Raw genomic sequence first — 16493 nt, 5'->3', positions numbered from 1 at the left:
GTGTTGTAAGTGTCTTCTCTTCAAATCAGACAGACTGTGTTGTAAGTGTGTTCTCTTCAAATCAGACAGGCTGTGTTGTAAGTGTTTTCTCTTCAAATCAGACAAGCTGTGTTGTAAGTGTTTTCTCTTCAAATCAGACAGGCTGTGTTGTACGTGTGTTCTCTTCAAATCAGACAGGCTGTGTTGTACGTGTGTTCTCTTCAAATCAGACAGGCTGTGTTGCAAGTGTGTTCTCTTCAAATCAGACAGGCTGTGTTGTAAGTGTGTTCCCCTTAAATCAGACAGGCTGTGTTGTAGGTGTGTTCTCCTCAAATGCGATAGGCTGTGTTGTAAGTCTGTTCTCTTCAAATCAGACAGGCTGTGTTGTAAGTGTGTTCTCTTCAAATCAGACAGGCTGTGATGTAAGTGTATTCTCCTCAAATCAGACAGGCTGTGTTGTAAGTGTGTTCCCCTCAAATCAGACAGGCTGTGTTGTAAGTGTGTTCTCTTCAAATCAGACATGCTGTGTTGTAAGTGTGTTCTCCCTAAATCCGACAGGCTGTGTTGTAAGTGTGTTCTCTTCAAATCAGACAGGCTGTGTTGTAAGTGTGTTCTCCTCAAATCAGACAGGCTGTGTTGTAAGTGTGTTCTCTTCGAATCAGACAAGCTGTGTTGTAAGTGTGTTCTCTTCACATCAGACATGCTGTGTTGTAAGTGTGTTCTACTCCAATCAGACAGGCTGTGTTGTAAGTCTGTTCTCCTCAAATCAGACAGGCTGTGTTGTAAGTGTGTTCCCCTCAAATCAGACAGGCTGTGTTGTAAGTGTGTTCGCTTCAAATCAGACATGCTGTGTTGTAAGTGTGTTCTCCCTAAATCCGACAGGCTGTGTTGTAAGTGTGTTCTCTTCAAATCAGACAGGCTGTGTTGTAAGTGTGTTCTCTTCGAATCAGACAAGCTGTGTTGTAAGTGTGTTCTCTTCACATCAGACATGCTGTGTTGTAAGTGTGTTCTACTCCAATCAGACAGGCTGTGTTGTAAGTCTGTTCTCCTCAAATCAGACAGGCTGTGTTGTAAGTGTGTTCCCCTCAAATCAGACAGGCTGTGTTGTAAGTGTGTTTTCTTCAAATCAGACATGCTGTGTTGTAAGTGTGTTCTCCCTAAATCCGACAGGCTGTGTTGTAAGTGTGTTCTCCTCAAATCAGACAGGCTGTGTTGTGTGTTCTCTTCAAATCAGACAGGCTGTGTTGTAAGTGTGTTCTCCTCAAATCCGACAGGCTGTGTTGTAAGTGTGTTCTCCTCAAATCCGACAGGCTGTGTTGTAAGTGTGTTCTCCTCACATCCGACAGGCTGTGTTGTAAGTGTGTTCTCTTCAAATCAGACAGGCTGTGTTGTAAGTTTGTTAACTTCAAATCAGACAGGCTGTGTTGTAAGTGTGTTCTCCTTAAATCAGACAGGCTGTTTTGTAAGTGTGATCTCCTCAAATCCGACGGGCTGTGTTGTAAGTGTGTTCTCCTCAAATCCGACGGGCTGTGTTGTAAGTGTGTTCTCTTCAAATCAGAGAGGCTGTGTTGTGTGTTCTCTTCAAATCAGACAGGCTGTGTTGTAAATGTGTTCTCTTCAAATCAGACAGGCTGTGTTGTAAGTGTGTTCTCCTCAAATCAGACAGGCTGTGTTGTAAGTGTGTTCTCCTCAAATCAGACAGACTGTGTTGTAAGTGTGTTCTCCTCAAATCAGACAGGCTGTGTTGTGTGTTCTCTTCAAATCAGACAGGCTGTGTTGTAAGTGTGTTCTCTTCAAATCAGACAGACTGTGTTGTAAGTGTGTTCTCTTCAAATCAGACAGGCTGTGTTTAAAGTGTGTTCTCTGCAAATCAGACAGGCTGTGTTGTACGTGTGTTCTCTTCAAATCAGACAGGCTGTGTTGTAAGTGTGTTCTCCTCAAATCCGACAGGCTGTGTTGTAAGTGTGTTCTCCTCAAATCCGACAGGCTGTGTTGTAAGTGTGTTGTCTTCAAATCAGACAGGCTGTGTTGTAAATGTGTTCTCCTCAAATCAGACAGGCTGTGTTGTAAGTGTGTTCTCCTCAAATCAGACAGGCTGTGTTGTAAGTGTGTTCTCCTCAAATCAGACAGACTGTGTTGTAAGTGTGTTCTCCTCAAATCAGACAGGCTGTGTTGTAAGTGTGTTGTCTTCAAATCAGACAGGCTGTGTTGTAAGTGTGTTCTCCTCAAATCAGACAGGCTGTGTTGTAAGTGTGTTCTCTTCGAATCAGACAAGCTGTGTTGTAAGTGTGTTCTCTTCACATCAGACATGTTGTGTTGTAAGTGTGTTCTACTCCAATCAGACAGGCTGTGTTGTAAGTGTGTTCTCTTCAAATCAGACAGGCTGTGATGTAAGTGTATTCTCCTCAAATCAGACAGGCTGTGTTGTAAGTGTGTTCCCCTCAAATCAGACAGGCTGTGTTGTAAGTGTGTTCTCTTCAAATCAGACATGCTGTGTTGTAAGTGTGTTCTCCCTAAATCCGACAGGCTGTGTTGTAAGTGTGTTCTCTTCAAATCAGACAGGCTGTGTTGTAAGTGTGTTCTCCTCAAATCAGACAGGCTGTGTTGTAAGTGTGTTCTCTTCGAATCAGACAAGCTGTGTTGTAAGTGTGTTCTCTTCACATCAGACATGCTGTGTTGTAAGTGTGTTCTACTCCAATCAGACAGGCTGTGTTGTAAGTCTGTTCTCCTCAAATCAGACAGGCTGTGTTGTAAGTGTGTTCCCCTCAAATCAGACAGGCTGTGTTGTAAGTGTGTTCTCTTCAAATCAGACATGCTGTGTTGTAAGTGTGTTCTCCCTAAATCCGACAGGCTGTGTTGTAAGTGTGTTCTCTTCAAATCAGACAGGCTGTGTTGCAAGTGTGTTCTCCTCAAATCAGACAGGCTGTGTTGTAAGTGTGTTCTCTTCGAATCAGACAAGCTGTGATGTAAGTGTGTTCTCTTCACATCAGACAGGCTGTGTTGTAAGTCTGTTCTCCTCAAATCAGACAGGCTGTGTTGTAAGTCTGTTCTCCTCAAATCAGACAGGCTGTGTTGTAAGTGTGTTCTCCTCAAATCCGACAGGCTGTGTTGTAAGTGTGTTCTCCTCAAATCCGACAGGCTGTGTTGTAAGTGTGTTTTCCTCAAATCCGACAGGCTGTGTTGTAAATGTGTTCTCTTCAAATCTGACAGGCTGTGTTGTAAGTGTGTTCTCTTCAAATCAGACAGGCTGTGTTGTAAGTGTGTTCTCCTCAAATCCGACAGGCTGTGTTGTAAGTGTGTTCTCCTCAAATCAGACAGGCTGTGTTGTAAGTGTGTTCTCTTCGAATCAGACAAGCTGTGTTGTAAGTGTGTTCTCTTCACATCAGACATGCTGTGTTGTAAGTGTGTTCTACTCCAATCAGACAGGCTGTGTTGTAAGTCTGTTCTCCTCAAATCAGACAGGCTGTGTTGTAAGTGTGTTCCCCTCAAATAAGACAGGCTGTGTTGTAAGTGTGTTCTCTTCAAATCAGACATGCTGTGTTGTAAGTGTGTTCTCCCTAAATCCGACAGGCTGTGTTGTAAGTGTGTTCTCCTCAAATCAGACAGGCTGTGTTGTGTGTTCTCTTCAAATCAGACAGGCTGTGTTGTAAGTGTGTTCTCCTCAAATCCGACAGGCTGTGTTGTAAGTGTGTTCTCCTCAAATCCGACAGGCTGTGTTGTAAGTGTGTTCTCCTCACATCCGACAGGCTGTGTTGTAAGTGTGTTCTCTTCAAATCATACAGGCTGTGTTGTAAGTGTGTTAACTTCAAATCAGACAGGCTGTGTTGTAAGTGTGTTCTCCTTAAATCAGACAGGCTGTGTTGTAAGTGTGATCTCCTCAAATCCGACGGGCTGTGTTGTAAGTGTGTTCTCCTCAAATCCGACGGGCTGTGTTGTAAGTGTGTTCTCTTCAAATCAGACAGGCTGTGTTGTGTGTTCTCTTCAAATCAGACAGGCTGTGTTGTAAATGTGTTCTCTTCAAATCAGACAGGCTGTGTTGTAAGTGTGTTCTCCTCAAATCAGACAGGCTGTGTTGTAAGTGTGTTCTCCTCAAATCAGACAGACTGTGTTGTAAGTGTGTTCTCCTCAAATCAGACAGGCTGTGTTGTGTGTTCTCTTCAAATCAGACAGGCTGTGTTGTAAATGTGTTCTCTTCAAATCAGACAGACTGTGTTGTAAGTGTGTTCTCTTCAAATCAGACAGGCTGTGTTTTAAATGTGTTCTCTGCAAATCAGACAGGCTGTGTTGTACGTGTGTTCTCTTCAAATCAGACAGGCTGTGTTGTAAGTGTGTTCTCCTCAAATCCGACAGGCTGTGTTGTAAGTGTGTTCTCCTCAAATCCGACAGGCTGTGTTGTAAGTGTGTTGTCTTCAAATCAGACAGGCTGTGTTGTAAGTGTGTTCTCCTCAAATCAGACAAGCTGTGTTGTAAGTGTGTTCTCCTCAAATCAGACAGGCTGTGTTGTAAGTGTGTTCTCCTCAAATCAGACAGACTGTGTTGTAAGTGTGTTCTCCTCAAATCAGACAGGCTGTGTTGTAAGTGTGTTCTCTTCAAATCAGACAGGCTGTGTTGTAAGTGTTTTCTCTTCAAATCAGACAAGCTGTGTTGTAAGTGTTTTCTCTTCAAATCAGACAGGCTGTGTTGTACGTGTGTTCTCTTCAAATCAGACAGGCTGTGTTGTACGTGTGTTCTCTTCAAATCAGACAGGCTGTGTTGCAAGTGTGTTCTCTTCAAATCAGACAGGCTGTGTTGTAAGTGTGTTCCCCTTAAATCAGACAGGCTGTTTTGTAGGTGTGTTCTCCTCAAATGCGACAGGCTGTGTTGTAAGTGTGTTCTCTTCAAATCAGACAGGCTGTGTTGTAAGTGTGTTCTCTTCAAATCAGACAGGCTGTGATGTAAGTGTATTCTCCTCAAATCAGACAGGCTGTGTTGTAAGTGTGTTCCCCTCAAATCAGACAGGCTGTGTTGTAAGTGTGTTCTCCTCAAATCAGACATGCTGTGTTGTAAGTGTGTTCTCCCTAAATCCGACAGGCTGTGTTGTAAGTGTGTTCTCTTCAAATCAGACAGGCTGTGTTGTAAGTGTGTTCTCCTCAAATCAGACAGGCTGTGTTGTAAGTGTGTTCTCTTCAAATCAGACAGGCTGTGTTGTACGTGTGTTCTCTTCAAATCAGACAGGCTGTGTTGTAAGTGTGTTCTCTTCAAATCAGACAGGCTGTGTTGTAGGTGTGTTCTCCTCAAGTACGACAGTCTGTGTTGTAAGTGTGTTCTCTTCAAATCAGACAGGCTGTGTTGTAAGTGTGTTCTCTTCAAATCAGACAGGCTGTGATGTAAGTGTATTCTCCTCAAATCAGACAGGCTGTGTTGTAAGTGTGTTCCCCTCAAATCAGACAGGCTGTGTTGTAAGTGTGTTCTCCTCAAATCAGACATGCTGTGTTGTAAGTGTGTTCTCCCTAAATCCGACAGGCTGTGTTGTAAGTGTGTTCTCTTCAAATCAGACAGGCTGTGTTGTAAGTGTGTTCTCCTCAAATCAGACAAGCTGTGTTGTAAGTGTGTTCTCTTCACATCAGACATGCTGTGTTGTAAGTGTGTTCTACTCCAATCAGACAGGCTGTGTTGTAAGTCTGTTCTCCTCAAATCAGACAGGCTGTGTTGTAAGTGTGTTCCCCTCAAATCAGACAGGCTGTGTTGTAAGTGTGTTCTCTTCAAATCAGACATGCTGTGTTGTAAGTGTGTTCTCCCTAAATCCGACAGGCTGTGTTGTAAGTGTGTTCTCTTCAAATCAGACAGGCTGTGTTGTAAGTGTGTTCTCCTCAAATCAGACAGGCTGTGTTGTAAGTGTGTTCTCTTCGAATCAGACAAGCTGTGATGTAAGTGTGTTCTCTTCACATCAGACATGCTGTGTTGTAAGTGTGTTCTACTCCAATCAGACAGGCTGTGTTGTAAGTCTGTTCTCCTCAAATCAGACAGGCTGTGTTGTAAGTGTGTTCCCCTCAAATCAGACAGGCTGTGTTGTAAGTGTGTTCTCTTCAAATCAGACATGCTGTGTTGTAAGTGTGTTCTCCCTAAATCCGACAGGCTGTGTTGTAAGTGTGTTCTCTTCAAATCAGACAGGCTGTGTTGTAAGTGTGTTCTCCTCAAATCAGACAGGCTGTGTTGTAAGTGTGTTCTCTTCGAATCAGACAAGCTGTGATGTAAGTGTGTTCTCTTCACATCAGACATGCTGTGTTGTAAGTGTGTTCTACTCCAATCAGACAGGCTGTGTTGTAAGTCTGTTCTCCTCAAATCAGACAGGCTGTGTTGTAAGTCTGTTCTCCTCAAATCAGACAGGCTGTGTTGTACGTGTGTTGTCTTCAAATCAGACAGGCTGTGTTGCAAGTGTGTTCTCTTCAAATCAGACAGGCTGTGTTGTAAATGTGTTCCCCTTAAATCAGACAGGCTGTGTTGTAGGTGTGTTCTCCTCAAATGCGACAGGCTGTGTTGTAAGTGTGTTCTCTTCAAATCAGACAGGCTGTGTTGTAAGTGTTTTCTCTTCAAATCAGACAGGCTGTGATGTAAGTGTATTCTCCTCAAATCAGACAGGCTGTGTTGTAAGTGTGTTCCCCTCAAATCAGACAGGCTGTGTTGTAAGTGTGTTCTCCTCAAATCAGACATGCTGTGTTGTAAGTGTGTTCTCCCTAAATCCGACAGGCTGTGTTGTAAGTGTGTTCTCTTCCAATAAGACAGGCTGTGTTGTAAGTGTGTTCTCCTCAAATCAGACAGGCTGTGTTGTAAGTGTGTTCTCTTCAAATCAGACAGGCTGTGTTGTACGTGTGTGCTCTTCAAATCAGACAGGCTGTGTTGCAAGTGTGTTCTGTTCAAATCAGACAGGCTGTGTTGTAAGTGTGTTCCCCTTAAATCAGACAGGCTGTGTTGTAGGTGTGTTCTCCTCAAATGCGACAGGCTGTGTTGTAAGTGTGTTCTCTTCAAATCAGACAGGCTGTGTTGTAAGTGTGTTCTCCCTAAATCCGACAGGCTGTGTTGTAAGTGTGTTCTCTTCAAATCAGACAGGCTGTGTTGTAAGTGTGTTCTCCTCAAATCAGACAAGCTGTGTTGTAAGTGTGTTCTCTTCACATCAGACATGCTGTGTTGTAAGTGTGTTCTACTCCAATCAGACAGGCTGTTTTGTAAGTCTGTTCTCCTCAAATCAGACAGGCTGTGTTGTAAGTGTGTTCCCCTCAAATCAGACAGGCTGTGTTGTAAGTGTGTTCTCTTCAAATCAGACATGCTGTGTTGTAAGTGTGTTCTCCCTAAATCCGACAGGCTGTGTTGTAAGTGTGTTCTCTTCAAATCAGACAGGCTGTGTTGTAAGTGTGTTCTCCTCAAATCAGACAGGCTGTGTTGTAAGTGTGTTCTCTTCGAATCAGACAAGCTGTGATGTAAGTGTGTTCTCTTCACATCAGACATGCTGTGTTGTAAGTGTGTTCTACTCCAATCAGACAGGCTGTGTTGTAAGTCTGTTCTCCTCAAATCAGACAGGCTGTGTTGTAAGTCTGTTCTCCTCAAATCAGACAGGCTGTGTTGTAAGTGTGTTCTCCTCAAATCCGACAGGCTGTGTTGTAAGTGTGTTCTCCTCAAATCCGACAGGCTGTGTTGTAAGTGTGTTTTCCTCAAATCCGACAGGCTGTGTTGTAAATGTGTTCTCTTCAAATCTGACAGGCTGTGTTGTAAGTGTGTTCTCCTCAAATCAGACAGGCTGTGTTGTAAGTGTGTTCTGCTCAAATCAGACAGGCTGTGTTGTAAGTGTGTTCTCCTCAAATCCGACAGGCTGTGTTGTAAGTGTGTTCTCCTCAAATCCGACAGGCTGTGTTGTAAGTGTGTTTTCCTCAAATCCGACAGGCTGTGTTGTAAATGTGTTCTCTTCAAATCTGACAGGCTGTGTTGTAAGTGTGTTCTCCTCAAATCAGACAGGCTGTGTTGTAAGTGTGTTCTGCTCAAATCAGACAGGTTGTGTTGTGAGTGTGTTCTCCTCAAATCTGACAGGCTGTGTTGTAAGTGTGTTCTCTTCAAATCTGACAGGCTGTGTTGTAAGTGTGTTCTCCTCAAATCCGACAGGCTGTGTTGTAAGTGTGTTCTCCTCAAATCCGACAGGCTGTGTTGTAAGTGTGTTCTTCTCAAATCCGACAGGCTGTGTTGTGTGTTCTCTTCAAATCGGACAGGCTGTGTTGTAAGTGTGTTCTCCTCAATTCAGACAGGCTGTGTTGTAAGTGTGTTCTCTTCAAATCAGACAGGCTGTGTTGTAAGTGTGTTCTCCTCTAATAAGACAGGCTGTGTTGTAAGTGTGTTCTCCTCAAATCCGACAGGCTGTGTTGTAAGTGTGTTCTCTTCAAATCAGACAGGCTGTGTTGTAAGTGTGTTCTCTTCAAATCAGACAGGCTGTGTTGTAAGTGTGTTCTCTTCAAATCAGACAGGCTGTGTTGTAAGTGTGTTCTCCTCAAATCAGACAGGCTGTGTTGTAAGTGAGTTCTGCTCAAATCAGACAGGCTGTGTTGTGAGTGTGTGTTCTCCTCAAATCTGACAGACTGTGTTGTAAGTGTGTTCTCCTCAAATCCGACAGGCTGTGTTGTAAGTGTGTTCTCCTCAAATCCGACAGGCTGTGTTGTAAGTGTGTTCCCTTCAAATCAGACAGGCTGTGTTGTAAGTGTGTTCTCTTCAAATCAGACAGGCTGTGTTGTAAGTGTGTTCTCTTCACATCAGACATGCTGTGTTGTAAGTCTGTTCTACTCCAATCAGACAGGCTGTGTTGTAAGTGTGTTCTCCTCAAATCAGACAGGCTGTGTTGTAAATGTGTTCTCCTCAAATCTGACAGGCTGTGTTGTAAGTGTGTTCTCTTCAAATCAGACAGGCTGTGTTGTAAGTGTGTTCTCCACAAATCCGACAGGCCGTGTTGTAAGTGTGCTCTTCAAATCAGACAGGCTGTGTTGTAAGTGTGTTCTCTTCAAATCAGACAGGCTGTGTCGTAAGTATGTTCTCCTCCAATAAGACAGACTGTGTTGTGTGTTCTCAAATCCGACAGGCTGTGTTGTAAGTGTGTTCTCCTCAAATCCGACAGGCTGTGTTGTAAATGTGTTCTCTTCAAATCAGACAGGCTGTGTTGTAAGTGTGTTCTCCTCAAATCAGACAGGCTGTGTTGTAAGTGTGTTCTCCTCAAATCAGACAGACTGTGTTGTAAGTGTGTTCTCCTCAAATCAGACAGGCTGTGTTGTGTGTTCTCTTCAAATCAGACAGGCTGTGTTGTAGGTGTGTTCTCCTCAAATCCGACGGGCTGTGTTGTAAGTGTGTTCTCTTCAAATCAGACAGGCTGTGTTGTAAGTGTGTTCTCTTCAAATCAGACAGGCTGTGTTGTAAGTGTGTTCTCCTCAAATCAGACAGGCTGTGTTGTAAGTGTGTTCCCCTCAAATCAGACAGGCTGTTTTGTAAGTGTGTTCTCTTCAAATCAGACATGCTGTGTTGTAAGTGTGTTCTCCCTAAATCCGACAGGCTGTGTTGTAAGTGTGTTCTCTTCAAATCAGACAGGCAGTGTTGTAAGTGTGTTTTCCTCAAATCAGACAGGCTGTGTTGTGTGTTCTCTTCAAATCAGACATGCTGTGTTGTAAGTGTGTTCTCCTCAAATCCGACAGGCTGTGTTGTAAGTGTGTTCTCCTCAAATCCGACAGGCTGTGTTGTAAGTGTGTTCTCCTCAAATCAGACAGGCTGTGTTGTAAGTGTGTTCTCTTCAAATCAGACAGGCTGTGTTGAAAGTGTGTTCTCCTCAAATCCGACAGGCTGTGTTGTAAGTGTGATCTCTTCAAATCAGACAGGCTGTGTTGTAAGTGTGTTCTCCTCAAATCAGACTGGCTGTGTTGTAAGTGTGTTCTCCTCAAATCAGACAGTCTGTGTTGCAAGTGTGTTCTCTTCAAATCAGACAGGCTGGTTTGTAAGTGTGTTCTCCTCAAATCAGACAGGCTGTGTTGTGAGTGTGTTCCCCTCAAATCAGACAGGCTGTTTTGTAAGTGTGTTCTCTTCAAATCAGACATGCTGTGTTGTAAGTGTGTTCTCCCTAAATCCGACAGGCTGTGTTGCAAGTGTGTTCTCTTCAAATCAGACAGGCTGTGTTGTAAGTGTGTTCCCCTCAAATCAGACAGGCTGTGTTGTAGGTGTGTTCTCCTCAAATCCGACGGGCTGTGTTGTAAGTGTGTTCTCTTCGAATCAGACAAGCTGTGTTGTAAGTGTGTTCTCTTCACATCAGACATGCTGTGTTGTAAGTGTGTTCTACTCCAATCAGACAGGCTGTGTTGTAAGTCTGTTCTCCTCAAATCAGACAGGCTGTGTTGTAAGTGTGTTCCCCTCAAATAAGACAGGCTGTGTTGTAAGTGTGTTCTCTTCAAATCAGACATGCTGTGTTGTAAGTGTGTTCTCCCTAAATCCGACAGGCTGTGTTGTAAGTGTGTTCTCCTCAAATCAGACAGGCTGTGTTGTGTGTTCTCTTCAAATCAGACAGGCTGTGTTGTAAGTGTGTTCTCCTCAAATCCGACAGGCTGTGTTGTAAGTGTGTTCTCCTCAAATCCGACAGGCTGTGTTGTAAGTGTGTTCTCCTCACATCCGACAGGCTGTGTTGTAAGTGTGTTCTCTTCAAATCATACAGGCTGTGTTGTAAGTGTGTTAACTTCAAATCAGACAGGCTGTGTTGTAAGTGTGTTCTCCTTAAATCAGACAGGCTGTGTTGTAAGTGTGATCTCCTCAAATCCGACGGGCTGTGTTGTAAGTGTGTTCTCCTCAAATCCGACGGGCTGTGTTGTAAGTGTGTTCTCTTCAAATCAGACAGGCTGTGTTGTGTGTTCTCTTCAAATCAGACAGGCTGTGTTGTAAATGTGTTCTCTTCAAATCAGACAGGCTGTGTTGTAAGTGTGTTCTCCTCAAATCAGACAGGCTGTGTTGTAAGTGTGTTCTCCTCAAATCAGACAGACTGTGTTGTAAGTGTGTTCTCCTCAAATCAGACAGGCTGTGTTGTGTGTTCTCTTCAAATCAGACAGGCTGTGTTGTAAATGTGTTCTCTTCAAATCAGACAGACTGTGTTGTAAGTGTGTTCTCTTCAAATCAGACAGGCTGTGTTTTAAATGTGTTCTCTGCAAATCAGACAGGCTGTGTTGTACGTGTGTTCTCTTCAAATCAGACAGGCTGTGTTGTAAGTGTGTTCTCCTCAAATCCGACAGGCTGTGTTGTAAGTGTGTTCTCCTCAAATCCGACAGGCTGTGTTGTAAGTGTGTTGTCTTCAAATCAGACAGGCTGTGTTGTAAGTGTGTTCTCCTCAAATCAGACAAGCTGTGTTGTAAGTGTGTTCTCCTCAAATCAGACAGGCTGTGTTGTAAGTGTGTTCTCCTCAAATCAGACAGACTGTGTTGTAAGTGTGTTCTCCTCAAATCAGACAGGCTGTGTTGTAAGTGTGTTCTCTTCAAATCAGACAGGCTGTGTTGTAAGTGTTTTCTCTTCAAATCAGACAAGCTGTGTTGTAAGTGTTTTCTCTTCAAATCAGACAGGCTGTGTTGTACGTGTGTTCTCTTCAAATCAGACAGGCTGTGTTGTACGTGTGTTCTCTTCAAATCAGACAGGCTGTGTTGCAAGTGTGTTCTCTTCAAATCAGACAGGCTGTGTTGTAAGTGTGTTCCCCTTAAATCAGACAGGCTGTTTTGTAGGTGTGTTCTCCTCAAATGCGACAGGCTGTGTTGTAAGTGTGTTCTCTTCAAATCAGACAGGCTGTGTTGTAAGTGTGTTCTCTTCAAATCAGACAGGCTGTGATGTAAGTGTATTCTCCTCAAATCAGACAGGCTGTGTTGTAAGTGTGTTCCCCTCAAATCAGACAGGCTGTGTTGTAAGTGTGTTCTCCTCAAATCAGACATGCTGTGTTGTAAGTGTGTTCTCCCTAAATCCGACAGGCTGTGTTGTAAGTGTGTTCTCTTCAAATCAGACAGGCTGTGTTGTAAGTGTGTTCTCCTCAAATCAGACAGGCTGTGTTGTAAGTGTGTTCTCTTCAAATCAGACAGGCTGTGTTGTACGTGTGTTCTCTTCAAATCAGACAGGCTGTGTTGTAAGTGTGTTCTCTTCAAATCAGACAGGCTGTGTTGTAGGTGTGTTCTCCTCAAATGCGACAGTCTGTGTTGTAAGTGTGTTCTCTTCAAATCAGACAGGCTGTGTTGTAAGTGTGTTCTCTTCAAATCAGACAGGCTGTGATGTAAGTGTATTCTCCTCAAATCAGACAGGCTGTGTTGTAAGTGTGTTCCCCTCAAATCAGACAGGCTGTGTTGTAAGTGTGTTCTCCTCAAATCAGACATGCTGTGTTGTAAGTGTGTTCTCCCTAAATCCGACAGGCTGTGTTGTAAGTGTGTTCTCTTCAAATCAGACAGGCTGTGTTGTAAGTGTGTTCTCCTCAAATCAGACAAGCTGTGTTGTAAGTGTGTTCTCTTCACATCAGACATGCTGTGTTGTAAGTGTGTTCTACTCCAATCAGACAGGCTGTGTTGTAAGTCTGTTCTCCTCAAATCAGACAGGCTGTGTTGTAAGTGTGTTCCCCTCAAATCAGACAGGCTGTGTTGTAAGTGTGTTCTCTTCAAATCAGACATGCTGTGTTGTAAGTGTGTTCTCCCTAAATCCGACAGGCTGTGTTGTAAGTGTGTTCTCTTCAAATCAGACAGGCTGTGTTGTAAGTGTGTTCTCCTCAAATCAGACAGGCTGTGTTGTAAGTGTGTTCTCTTCGAATCAGACAAGCTGTGATGTAAGTGTGTTCTCTTCACATCAGACATGCTGTGTTGTAAGTGTGTTCTACTCCAATCAGACAGGCTGTGTTGTAAGTCTGTTCTCCTCAAATCAGACAGGCTGTGTTGTAAGTGTGTTCCCCTCAAATCAGACAGGCTGTGTTGTAAGTGTGTTCTCTTCAAATCAGACATGCTGTGTTGTAAGTGTGTTCTCCCTAAATCCGACAGGCTGTGTTGTAAGTGTGTTCTCTTCAAATCAGACAGGCTGTGTTGTAAGTGTGTTCTCCTCAAATCAGACAGGCTGTGTTGTAAGTGTGTTCTCTTCGAATCAGACAAGCTGTGATGTAAGTGTGTTCTCTTCACATCAGACATGCTGTGTTGTAAGTGTGTTCTACTCCAATCAGACAGGCTGTGTTGTAAGTCTGTTCTCCTCAAATCAGACAGGCTGTGTTGTAAGTCTGTTCTCCTCAAATCAGACAGGCTGTGTTGTACGTGTGTTGTCTTCAAATCAGACAGGCTGTGTTGCAAGTGTGTTCTCTTCAAATCAGACAGGCTGTGTTGTAAATGTGTTCCCCTTAAATCAGACAGGCTGTGTTGTAGGTGTGTTCTCCTCAAATGCGACAGGCTGTGTTGTAAGTGTGTTCTCTTCAAATCAGACAGGCTGTGTTGTAAGTGTTTTCTCTTCAAATCAGACAGGCTGTGATGTAAGTGTATTCTCCTCAAATCAGACAGGCTGTGTTGTAAGTGTGTTCCCCTCAAATCAGACAGGCTGTGTTGTAAGTGTGTTCTCCTCAAATCAGACATGCTGTGTTGTAAGTGTGTTCTCCCTAAATCCGACAGGCTGTGTTGTAAGTGTGTTCTCTTCAAATCAGACAGGCTGTGTTGTAAGTGTGTTCTCCTCAAATCAGACAGGCTGTGTTGTAAGTGTGTTCTCTTCAAATCAGACAGGCTGTGTTGTACGTGTGTGCTCTTCAAATCAGACAGGCTGTGTTGCAAGTGTGTTCTGTTCAAATCAGACAGGCTGTGTTGTAAGTGTGTTCCCCTTAAATCAGACAGGCTGTGTTGTAGGTGTGTTCTCCTCAAATGCGACAGGCTGTGTTGTAAGTGTGTTCTCTTCAAATCAGACAGGCTGTGTTGTAAGTGTGTTCTCCCTAAATCCGACAGGCTGTGTTGTAAGTGTGTTCTCTTCAAATCAGACAGGCTGTGTTGTAAGTGTGTTCTCCTCAAATCAGACAAGCTGTGTTGTAAGTGTGTTCTCTTCACATCAGACATGCTGTGTTGTAAGTGTGTTCTACTCCAATCAGACAGGCTGTGTTGTAAGTCTGTTCTCCTCAAATCAGACAGGCTGTGTTGTAAGTGTGTTCCCCTCAAATCAGACAGGCTGTGTTGTAAGTGTGTTCTCTTCAAATCAGACATGCTGTGTTGTAAGTGTGTTCTCCCTAAATCCGACAGGCTGTGTTGTAAGTGAGTTCTCTTCAAATCAGACAGGCTGTGTTGTAAGTGTGTTCTCCTCAAATCAGACAGGCTGTGTTGTAAGTGTGTTCTCTTCGAATCAGACAAGCTGTGATGTAAGTGTGTTCTCTTCACATCAGACATGCTGTGTTGTAAGTGTGTTCTACTCCAATCAGACAGGCTGTGTTGTAAGTCTGTTCTCCTCAAATCAGACAGGCTGTGTTGTAAGTCTGTTCTCCTCAAATCAGACAGGCTGTGTTGTAAGTGTGTTCTCCTCAAATCCGACAGGCTGTGTTGTAAGTGTGTTCTCCTCAAATCCGACAGGCTGTGTTGTAAGTGTGTTTTCCTCAAATCCGACAGGCTGTGTTGTAAATGTGTTCTCTTCAAATCTGACAGGCTGTGTTGTAAGTGTGTTCTCCTCAAATCAGACAGGCTGTGTTGTAAGTGTGTTCTGCTCAAATCAGACAGGCTGTGTTGTAAGTGTGTTCTCCTCAAATCCGACAGGCTGTGTTGTAAGTGTGTTCTCCTCAAATCCGACAGGCTGTGTTGTAAGTGTGTTTTCCTCAAATCCGACAGGCTGTGTTGTAAATGTGTTCTCTTCAAATCTGACAGGCTGTGTTGTAAGTGTGTTCTCCTCAAATCAGACAGGCTGTGTTGTAAGTGTGTTCTGCTCAAATCAGACAGGTTGTGTTGTGAGTGTGTTCTCCTCAAATCTGACAGGCTGTGTTGTAAGTGTGTTCTCTTCAAATCTGACAGGCTGTGTTGTAAGTGTGTTCTCCTCAAATCCGACAGGCTGTGTTGTAAGTGTGTTCTCCTCAAATCCGACAGGCTGTGTTGTAAGTGTGTTCTCCTCAAATCCGACAGGCTGTGTTGTGTGTTCTCTTCAAATCGGACAGGCTGTGTTGTAAGTGTGTTCTCCTCAATTCAGACAGGCTGTGTTGTAAGTGTGTTCTCTTCAAATCAGACAGGCTGTGTTGTAAGTGTGTTCTCCTCTAATAAGACAGGCTGTGTTGTAAGTGTGTTCTCCTCAAATCCGACAGGCTGTGTTGTAAGTGTGTTCTCTTCAAATCAGACAGGCTGTGTTGTAAGTGTGTTCTCTTCAAATCAGACAGGCTGTGTTGTAAGTGTGTTCTCTTCAAATCAGACAGGCTGTGTTGTAAGTGTGTTCTCCTCAAATCAGACAGGCTGTGTTGTAAGTGAGTTCTGCTCAAATCAGACAGGCTGTGTTGTGAGTGTGTGTTCTCCTCAAATCTGACAGACTGTGTTGTAAGTGTGTTCTCCTCAAATCCGACAGGCTGTGTTGTAAGTGTGTTCTCCTCAAATCCGACAGGCTGTGTTGTAAGTGTGTTCCCTTCAAATCAGACAGGCTGTGTTGTAAGTGTGTTCTCTTCAAATCAGACAGGCTGTGTTGTAAGTGTGTTCTCTTCACATCAGACATGCTGTGTTGTAAGTCTGTTCTACTCCAATCAGACAGGCTGTGTTGTAAGTGTGTTCTCCTCAAATCAGACAGGCTGTGTTGTAAATGTGTTCTCCTCAAATCTGACAGGCTGTGTTGTAAGTGTGTTCTCTTCAAATCAGACAGGCTGTGTTGTAAGTGTGTTCTCCACAAATCCGACAGGCCGTGTTGTAAGTGTGCTCTTCAAATCAGACAGGCTGTGTTGTAAGTGTGTTCTCTTCAAATCAGACAGGCTGTGTCGTAAGTATGTTCTCCTCCAATAAGACAGACTGTGTTGTGTGTTCTCAAATCCGACAGGCTGTGTTGTAAGTGTGTTCTCCTCAAATCCGACAGGCTGTGTTGTAAATGTGTTCTCTTCAAATCAGACAGGCTGTGTTGTAAGTGTGTTCTCCTCAAATCAGACAGGCTGTGTTGTAAGTGTGTTCTCCTCAAATCAGACAGACTGTGTTGTAAGTGTGTTCTCCTCAAATCAGACAGGCTGTGTTGTGTGTTCTCTTCAAATCAGACAGGCTGTGTTGTAGGTGTGTTCTCCTCAAATCCGACGGGCTGTGTTGTAAGTGTGTTCTCTTCAAATCAGACAGGCTGTGTTGTAAGTGTGTTCTCTTCAAATCAGACAGGCTGTGTTGTAAGTGTGTTCTCCTCAAATCAGACAGGCTGTGTTGTAAGTGTGTTCCCCTCAAATCAGACAGGCTGTTTTGTAAGTGTGTTCTCTTCAAATCAGACATGCTGTGTTGTAAGTGTGTTCTCCCTAAATCCGACAGGCTGTGTTGTAAGTGTGTTCTCTTCAAATCAGACAGGCAGTG

The sequence above is a fragment of the Saccoglossus kowalevskii genome, chromosome 15 (genome assembly GCF_978046115.1).
Source record: "Saccoglossus kowalevskii chromosome 15, keSacKowa6.1, whole genome shotgun sequence".
Classification (NCBI taxonomy): domain Eukaryota; kingdom Metazoa; phylum Hemichordata; class Enteropneusta; family Harrimaniidae; genus Saccoglossus; species Saccoglossus kowalevskii.
The sequence above is the reverse complement of the archived record's forward strand: the minus strand, read 5'-3'. Positions refer to the sequence as shown.